Raw genomic sequence first — 10,049 nt, 5'->3', positions numbered from 1 at the left:
TGATGCTGGGACATTTCTCCAAATTGCTCATGCATAAATCATGATTGATGGTTTCCAAAGCTGGCTGATCATCAGAATCACCTGGGAAGCTTTAAAAAATAGAAATGTCACACACTTAAGGATTCTAATTCAATACACAACTGGGATGGGCCTCAAGAATCTATATACTTAAGCCCCAGATCCCAGGATTCTCATGATCATTAGGTTTGGTGACTTTTGCTGAAGACCTGCAATCATTGAGCAGTCCTCATGCAGGGTAATGCACCAGTTTTTCCAGCTTCACAGACCACTGAGACTGGTGAGTGGTCTGCATGACCCAGAGGGAGACAGTGAGCACTAGTGTGAAAGAAACACTGGCTGAGGGTCAGAGCACCTTCTTCTGATTATCTATTGCTACATAACAAACCATCCCAAACTTAGTGGCTTAAAATAGCAACAAGCATTTAATTTGTTCATAAATCTGCATTTGGGGCAAGGCTATGCAGAGATGGCTGTTCTTGCTCCATGAGTTTTCAGCAGGAGACACTTAACTGGAGCTAGAGGATCCACTTCCAAGTTGGCACAAAATGCTGACTGTCACCAGGGACTGTTGACCAGTGACCTCAATTCCTCTCCTATGTGTCTCTATGGGGTTATTTGGGCTTCCTCACAGCATGGCATCTGTGTTCAAAGCGTCCATGTTCACAGAGCAGGAAGTGGAATCTGCTAGCCTCTTAAGACCTGAGTCCAGAAACCGGCACAGTGTCACTTAGGCAGCTTTCTATTAGCTAAGCAGTCATAGAGCCTGTCCAGATTCATGGGGAGGGATACAGTTCTCACTCACAATGGGAGAAGTGTCAAAGAATTTGTAGTCATCTTTAATCTGCCATAGTCCTTGCTCTGCCTTTTGGGCCTCTGGCTTCTCACCTGTGAAATCAAAGAGTCAAACTGGATTACCTTTGGGGGCCCTGTGAATCCCCATAGGTTATGAGTCACTGGTTCTGATGCATAATTCGCTCATTGAAAAAAGGGGCTCAGTCTGTGAGTCCATGCCCTTTGTAGGCCTGCATGTGGTGACAGCTGAACTCAGCCCAGAAGACATGTAGAGCTCACAGGGTAGTGATGACCCTGGGTACCCAGGCTCCAATTCATTTCTTGTTAAATTCACTGCTATTTTTCTCCCCAAAGCCAAAGTTGTATCCTAATTCCTGGAACCTGACAGCAGGCCCCCTGAGGGCTTCCTAACTTTCCACATCATTCTTGTCCCCTCTCTTGGTCTAAACTTGTTAAGTAGACAAGCAATTTCAACAAGAATTTAGCAAAGCTCACGAGTACAATGAGGGGTGTCAATGAGTGGACTCTAGTTCCAGACATCCTGGGTTCAAACACTCCTAACATGAGTCAAAATGGTCAGCACAAGAGTCCCTTGCGGACACTCACACTCTGACTTTCCCTTGGTTTCCCTTGGGAACCTTGACTTTCCCAAGTTTTCTCTTCTCAGGCCACTTACGTATTTGCTGTGATTACTCCATGCTGTCTCTTTGCTGGTATATTCTAATTAAAGATATGTAGACCAAGACTCTCCCCTGAGTCCTCTATTGAGGCACCTCCTGGACACCTCCACCAAAGGTCCCACCACCCTTTAAACTAAGTGTAATGGATTGAATTGAGTGTCCCAAAAATATGTGTTGAAGTCCTAATGCCCAGTACCTGTGTATGTGACCTTATTTGGAAATAGGTTCTTTGCACATATAATCAGGTTAAGATGAGGTTGGTAGGGTGGGCCCTAATCAAATATGACTGGTACTTATAAGAAGAGGAAAATGCCATATGGAGATAGAGACACACAGGGAGAAGTTCATTTGTTGGCAGAGGAAGAGATTGGAGCTGCAAGCCCAGGAACACTGAAGATTGAGAGCAACCACCCGGAAGCTAAGAGGCAAGAAAAGAAGGATCCTCCTCTACAGCCTTTGGAGGGAGCATGGCCCTGCTGACCATCTTGATTTTGGTCTTCCAGCCTCCAGAACTGTGAGAGAGTAAATTTCTGTTTATTTGAGCCATGCAGTTTTTGAACTTAAGCCCTAGGAGATGAACACTCTCAACATGATCCAAACTGAGTTTGTTTTCTACCTTTCTCAGATTTGCTTCTCCTCTGATATTTCTTGTTGTGATATTTCTGAAGTTGCCAAATCAGAAATTTGAGGGGTCATTTTGACCTTTGACCACTCCAGCCCATCAAACACTGAGTCATGTCAACTTGACCTCCTTAGTACTTCACAAATCCCTCCTCTTTAAAACCTAGTCTCTGTTGTGGTTCAGCCCAGATTACTTCTCCAATAGAAGGTTGTAGTAACCTCCTTTCTGTTGCACTCCTGGCCAATCTCCCCTTATCTGATAATCATCTCCTGCCCCAAACTTCATTTCTTGTCAGTATGATCTAAAATCTCTCATATCACACCCCTGCTTAAAATATTCCTCAGTAGTTCCCCGTGTAAACTTTAAACTCATGTGCATGGCCAAGCAGAGACCTTCATCAGTATAGCTGCTTCCGAGTTTCCCTGGTGGCGCAGTGGTTGAGAGTCCGTCTGCCAATGCAGGGGACACGGGTTCGTGCCCCAGTCCAGGAGGATCCTGCATGCTGCGGAACAGCTGGGCCCTTGAGCCATGGCCGTTGGGCCTGCGTGTCCGGAACCTGCACGTCTGGAGCCTGTGCTCTGCTACGGGAGGGGCCACAGCAGTGAGGGGCCCGCGTACAGCAAAAAAAAAAAAAAAAAAAAAAAAAAATTATATATATATATTGCTGCTTCCATTTATGATCTTTCTTATACTCCTTTTCCCAACCTGAGTTTACACTCAAGCAACACCAAATCTGTTGAAGTTTTTCAGAATATGTTATGCTCTTTCATGCCTCTGTGCTCTTGAAGGGGCTGGTTCTTGGGCCAGAAACATCACTCCATCCTCTTATTTTCCTGGTAAATGTTTATTTATCCTTCAAATCTCTGGTTAAATGTTTCCTCACTTATGAAATCTTCCAGACTTTAGGTAGCTTATGTTCCCTCTGTCCTATAACAATAATCATCTCTTTCTTTTATAACTGGGCTGCTTACATGCCTGTCTCTCCATCATGCAATTTTGAGAGCACAGACTATGTTTTCTTCTTTGTATCTTTAATGCTTGACATTCATTCATTTTGTTCTTCTTTCCTTTATTTATTCAACAAATATTTATTGTGTTTAGTACCTACAATGAGCTAGACAAGGCACTGGGGACACCATGACAGAAGCTATTCCTCCATTCTTGGTACTTACTATCTAGTGGGGATAAAACTAAGTAAACAGGCAATACAGCAATACCATCAGGGACATAGGTGCAAGGAACTATAAGAACGTTAAGGTGGGTACTTTGCCCAGTCTCAGGGATTCCCATGGGAAGTGAGATCCAGGTGTATAGGAGGGAATAATGGTGCCAAGAATGCTCCTGGTCCTGCACAGCTGGAGAACAGAGGAGAAAGAGCAGAATAAAGGGGAAAAAGGCTGGTGCTGTAGGCAGACATCAGATCCCAGGGTCCTTGTGAGTCCATTAAAGAGAATGGACTTTAACCTGAGGGCCAAGTGAGTCATAGAAATATTTTAAGCACTTTGCCCTTTTTTTCACTTTAAAATTTCCTTTAGGGCTTCCCTGGTGGTGCAGTGGTTGAGAGTCTGCCTGCCGATGCAGGGGACACGGGTTCATGCCCCGGTCCAGGAAGATCCCACATGCCACAGAGCAGCTGGGCCCATGAGCCATGGCCACTGAGCCTGCGCGTCCTGAGCCTGTGCTCCACAATGGGAGAGGCCACAACAGTGAGAGGCCCATGTACCGCAAAAAAAAAAAAAGCCTTTAACTGATTCCTTTTAATTAAAAAAGCAAAAACATGATTCTTGTAAAAAGAAGACCAACTAAAAGTATAGAAACAATAAGATAAAAATCACTCTCTCTCATTCATATTACCTGAGGGAATTTATGCTGTTAAGCCACGCTTGTCCAAGCTGTTATAAATACATGCAAACCCAGAACAGGCATGAGTCTTGAGCTTTATTTGCTTATTCAACTTTTTTCCAAAAATGCAATTATAGTATACACATTTGGAATAAACTTGATTTTGCACTTAATGTTTCTCCATGTGAATATGTTGATAGATCTAACTTATTTATTCTTTGTGATAGTTACATAATATCCCACAGCATGGAGGCACCATGTTTATTTGGCCATTTTATCATTAACGGATAATGGTTCATTGCACAATATTTTGTCACAGCAAACAGTACTTCCGTAAACACCCCTGTCATATATTCTTAGGCACTGGCACTTTTATATCTACTGAAATGACAGCTTAAAATGGGGTTGCTGAAACAATGCAACCAACAAGGGATTAATCTCCAAAATATGCAAACAACTCATACAGCTCAATATAAAAAACAAACAAGCTAATCAAAAAATGCACATATCTAAATAGACTTTCTACAAACAAGACATACAGGTGGCCAACAGACATATGAAAAGATGCTCAATATCACTAATTATTAGAGAAATGCAAATCAAACTTCAATAAGGTATTACCACACATAGGTCAGAATGGCTATCATCAAAAAGGCTACAAATAATAAATGCTGGAGAGGGTGTGGAGAAAAAGGAACCCTCCTACACTGTTGGCGAGAAGGTAAATTGGTTCAGTCACTGTGCAGGTTCCTTAAAAAACTAAAAATAAACTACCATATGATGCTGCAAACCCACCCCTGGGCATATAACCACAGAAAACCATAATCTGAAAAGATACTTGCATGCCAATGTTCATTTATAATAGTCAAGACAGGGAAGCAACCTAAATGTCCATCAACAGATGAATGGATAAAGAAGATGTGGTATATATATGTACAATGAAATATTACTCAGCCATAAAAAAGAACAAAATAATGCCATTTGCAGCAACATGGATGGACCTAGAGATTATCATACTAAGTGAAGTAAGCCAGACAGAGAAAGACAAATATCATATGATATTGCTTGTATGTGCAATCTAAAAAAAAATGATACAAATGAACTTATATACAAAACAGATATAGACCCACAGACTTAGAAAACAAACTTATAGTTATCAAAGGAGAAGGGAGGGAGGGATAAATTAGGAGTTCGGGATTAATATATACACACGACTATACATAAAATAAATAACCAACAAGGACCTACTGTATAGCACAGAGAACTATGCTCAATATTTTGTAATAAACTATAAGGGAAAATAATCTGAAAAAGAGAGCAGAAGCAAGAAGAATTACAATCCTGCAGCCTGTGGAACAAAACCCACATTCACAGAAAGATAGACAAGATGAAAAGGCAGACGGCTATGTACCAGATGAAGGAACAAGATAAAACCCCAGAAAAACAACTAAAAGAAGTGGAGATAGGCAAACTTCCAGAAAAAGAATTCAGAATAATGATATGGAAGATGATCCAGGACCTCAGAAAAAGAATGGAGGCAAAGATTCAGAAGATGCAAGGAATGTTTAACAAAGATGTAGAAGAATTAAAGAACAAACAAAAAGAGATGAACAATACAATAACTGAAATGAAAACTACACTAGAAGGAATCAATAGCAGAATAACTGAGGCAGAAAAACGGATAAGTGACCTGGAAGACAGAATAGTGGAATTCACTGCTGCGGAACAGAATAAAGAAAAAAGAATGAAAAGAAATGAAGACAGCCTAAGAGACCTCTGGGACAACATTAAACGCACCAACATTCGCATTATAGGGATCCCAGAAGGAGAAGAGAGAGAGAAAAGACCCGAGAAAATATTTGAAGAGATTATAGTCAAAAACTTCCCTAACATGGGAAAGGAAATAGCCACCCAAGTCCAGGAAGTGCAGAGAGTCCAATACAGGATAAACCCAAGGAGAAATATGCTGAGACACATAGTAATCAAATTGGCAAAAATTAAAGACAAAGAAAAATTATTAAAAGCAGCAAGGGAAAAATGACAAATAATATACAAGGGAACTCCCATAAGGTTAAGAGCTGATTTCTCAGCAGAAACTCTACAAGCCAGAAGGGAGTGGCATGATATACTTAAAGAGATGAAAGGGAAAAACATACAACCAAGATTACTCTACCCGGCAAGGATCTCACTCAGACTTGATGGAGAAATCAAAAGCTTTACAGACAAGCAAAAGCTGAGAGAATTCATCACCACCAAACCAGCTCTACAGCAAATGCTAAAGGAACTTCTCTAAGTGGGAAACACAAGAGAAGAAAAGGACCTACAAAAACAAACCCAAAACAATTAAGAAAATGGTAATAGAATTATACATATAGATAATTACCCTAAACGCGAATGGATTAAATGCTCCAACCAAAAGACACAGGCTTGCTGAATAGATACAAAAACAAGACCCATATACATGTTGGCTACAAGAGACCCACTTCAGACCTAGGGACACATTCAGACTGAAAGTGAGGGGATGGAAAAAGATATTCCATGCAAATGGAAATCAAAAGAAGTTGGAGTAGCAATACTCATGTCAGATAAAATAGACTTTAAAATAAAGAATGTTACAAGAGACAAGGAAGGGCACTACGTAATGAACAGGGGATCAATCCAAGAAGAAGATATAACAATTATAAATATATATGCACCCAACATAGGAGCACCTCAATACGTAAGGCAACTGCTAAGAGCTATAAAAGAGGAAATCAACAGTAACAAAATAATAGTAGGGAACATTAACACCTCACTTACACCAATGGACAGATCATCCAAAATGAAAATAAATAAGGAAACAGAAGCTTTAAGTGACACTATAGACCAGGTAGAATTAAATGATATTTATAGGACATTCCATCCAAAAACAGCAGATTACACTTTCTTCTCAAGTGTGCATGGAACATTCTCCAGGATAGATCACATCTTGGGTCACAAATCAAGCCTCAGTAAATTTAAGAAAATTGAAATCATATCAAGCATCTTTTCTGACCACAACGCTAGGAGATTAGAAATGAATTACAGGGGAAAAAAACATAAAGAACACAGACACATGGAGGCTAAACAATACAGTACTAAATAACCAAGAGATCACTGAAGGAATCAAAGAGGAAATCAAAAAATACCTAGAGACAAATGACAATGAAAACACGACCATCCAAAACCTATGGGATGCAGCAAAAGCAGTTCTAAGAGGGAAGTTTATAGCTATACAAGCCTACCTAAAGAAACAAGAAAGATCTCAAATAAACAATCTAACCTTACACTTAAAGGGACTAGAGAAAGAAGGACAAACAAAACCCAAAGTTAGTGGAAGGAAAGAAATCATAAAGATCAGAGCAGAAATAAATGAAACAGAAACAAAGAAAACAATAGCAAAGATCAATAAAACTAAAAGCTGGTTCTTTGAGAAGATAAACAAAATTGATAAACCATTAGTCAGACTATCAAGAAAAAGAGGGAGAGGACTCAAATCAATAAAATGAGAAATGAAAAAGGAGAAGTTACAACAGACACTGCCGAAATACAAAACATCCTAAGAGACTACTACAAGCAACTCTATGCCTATAAAATGGACAACCTGGAAGAAATGGACAAATTCTTAGAAAGGTATAACCTTCCAAGACTGAACCAGGAAGAAACAGAAAATATCAACAGACCAATCACAACTAATGAAATTGAAACTGTGATTTAAAATCTTCCAACAAACAAAAGTCCAGGACCAGATGGCTTCACAGGTGAATTCTATCAAACATTTAGTGAAAAGCTAACACCCATCCTTCTCAAACTCTTCCAAAAAATTGCAGGGGAAGGAACACTCCCAAACTCACTCTATGAGGCCACCATCACCTGATACCAAAACCAGACAAAGATACTACAAAAAAAGAAAATTACAGACCAACATCACTGATGAATATGGATGCAAAAGTCCTCAACAAAATACTAGTAAACAGAATCCAACAACACATTAAAAGGATCATACACCATGATCAAGTGGGATTTATCCCAGGGATGCAAGGATTCTTCAATATATGCAAATCAATCAATGTGATACACCATATTAACAAATTGAAGAATAAAACCATATGATCATTTCAATAGATGCAGAAAAAGCTTTTGACAAAATTGAACTCCCATTTATGATAAAAACTCTCCAGAAAGTGGGCATAAAGGGAACCTACCTCAACATAATAAAGGCCATATATGACAAGCCTACAGCAAACATCATTCTCAATGGTGAAAACTTGAAAGCATTTCCTTTGAGATCAGGAACAAGACAAGGATGTGCACTCTCACCACTGTTATTCAACATACTTTTGGAAGTCCTAGCCACAGCAATCAGAGAAGAAAAAGAAATAAAAGGAATACAAACTGGAAAAGAAGAAGTAAAACTGTCACTGTTTGCAGATGACATGGTACTATACGTAGAGAACCCTAAAGATGCCATCAGAAAACTACTAGAGCTAATCAATGAATCTGGTAAAGTTTCAAGATACAAAATTAATGCACAGAAATCTCTTGCATTTCTATACACTAATGATGAAAAATCTGAAAGAGAAATTAAGGAATCACTCCCATTTACCACTGCAACAAAAAGAATAAAATACCTAGGAATGAACCTACCTAGGGAGACAAAAGACCTATATGCAGAAAATTATAAGACACTAATGAAAGAAATTAAAGATGATCCCAACAGATGGAGAGATATACCATGTCCTTGGATTGGAAGAATCAATACTGTGAATATGACTATACTACCCAAAACAATCTACAGATTCAATGAAATCCCTATCAAATTACCAGTGGCATTTTTTACAGAACTAGAACAAAAAATCTTAAAATTTGTATGGAGACAAAAAAGACCCCAAATAGCCAAAGCAGTCCTGAGGGGAAAAAATGGAGCTGGAGGAATCAGACTTCCTGACTTCAGACTATACTATAAAGCTACAGTAATCAAGACAATATGGTACTGGCACAAAAACAGAAACATAGATCAATGGAACAAGATAGAAAGCCCACAGATAAACCCACACACCTATGGCAACTAATCTATGACAAAGGAGGCGAGGATATACAATGGAGAAACGACAGTCTCTTCAATAAGTGGTGCTATGAAAACTGGACAGCTACATGTAAAAGAATAAAATTAAAAAAAAAAAAAAGAATAAAATTAGAACACTCCCTGACAGCATACACAAAACTAAATTCAAAATGGATTAGAGACCTAAATATAAGACCGAACACTGTAAAACTCTTAGAGGAAAACATAGGAAGAAAACTCTTTGACATAAATCACAGAAAGAGCTTTTTTGATCCACCTCCTAGAGTACTGGAAATAAAAACAAAAATAAACAAATGGGACTTAATGAAACTTCAAAGCTTTTGCACAGCAAAGGAAACCATAAACAAGATGGAAAGACAACACTTCGAATGGGAGAAAATATTTGCCAATGAATCAATGGACAAAGGATTAATCTCCAAAATGTATAAACAGCTCATGCAGTTCAATACTAAAATAAAAACAACCCAATCCAAAAATGGGCAGAAGACCTAAATAGACATTTCTCCAAAGAAGACATACAAATGGCCAAGAAGCACATGAAAAGCTGCTCAACATCACTAATTATTAGAGAAATGCAAATCAAAACTACAATGAGGTGTCACCTCACACCGGTTAGAATGGGCATCATCGGAAAGTCTACAGACAACAAATGCTGCTGTTGAGAGGGTGTGGTGAAAAGGGAACCCTCTTGCCCTGTTGGTGGGAATGTAAATTGATACAGCCACTATGGAGAACAGTGTGGAGGTTCCTTAAAAAATTAAAAATAGAATTACCTTATGATCCAGCAATCCCAATACTGGGCATATACCCAGAGAAAACCATAATTCAAAAGACACATGCACCCCAATTTTCATTGCAGTACTATTTACAATAGCCAGGTCATGGAAGCAACCTAAATGCCCATTGACAGATGTATGGATAAAGAAGATGTGGTACGTATATACAATGGAATATTACTCAGCAATAAAAAGGAAAGAAATTGTTCATT

This window comes from Mesoplodon densirostris, chromosome 14, assembly GCF_025265405.1.
Source record: "Mesoplodon densirostris isolate mMesDen1 chromosome 14, mMesDen1 primary haplotype, whole genome shotgun sequence".
Classification (NCBI taxonomy): domain Eukaryota; kingdom Metazoa; phylum Chordata; class Mammalia; order Artiodactyla; family Ziphiidae; genus Mesoplodon; species Mesoplodon densirostris.
Note: the sequence above shows the minus strand (reverse complement) of the source record.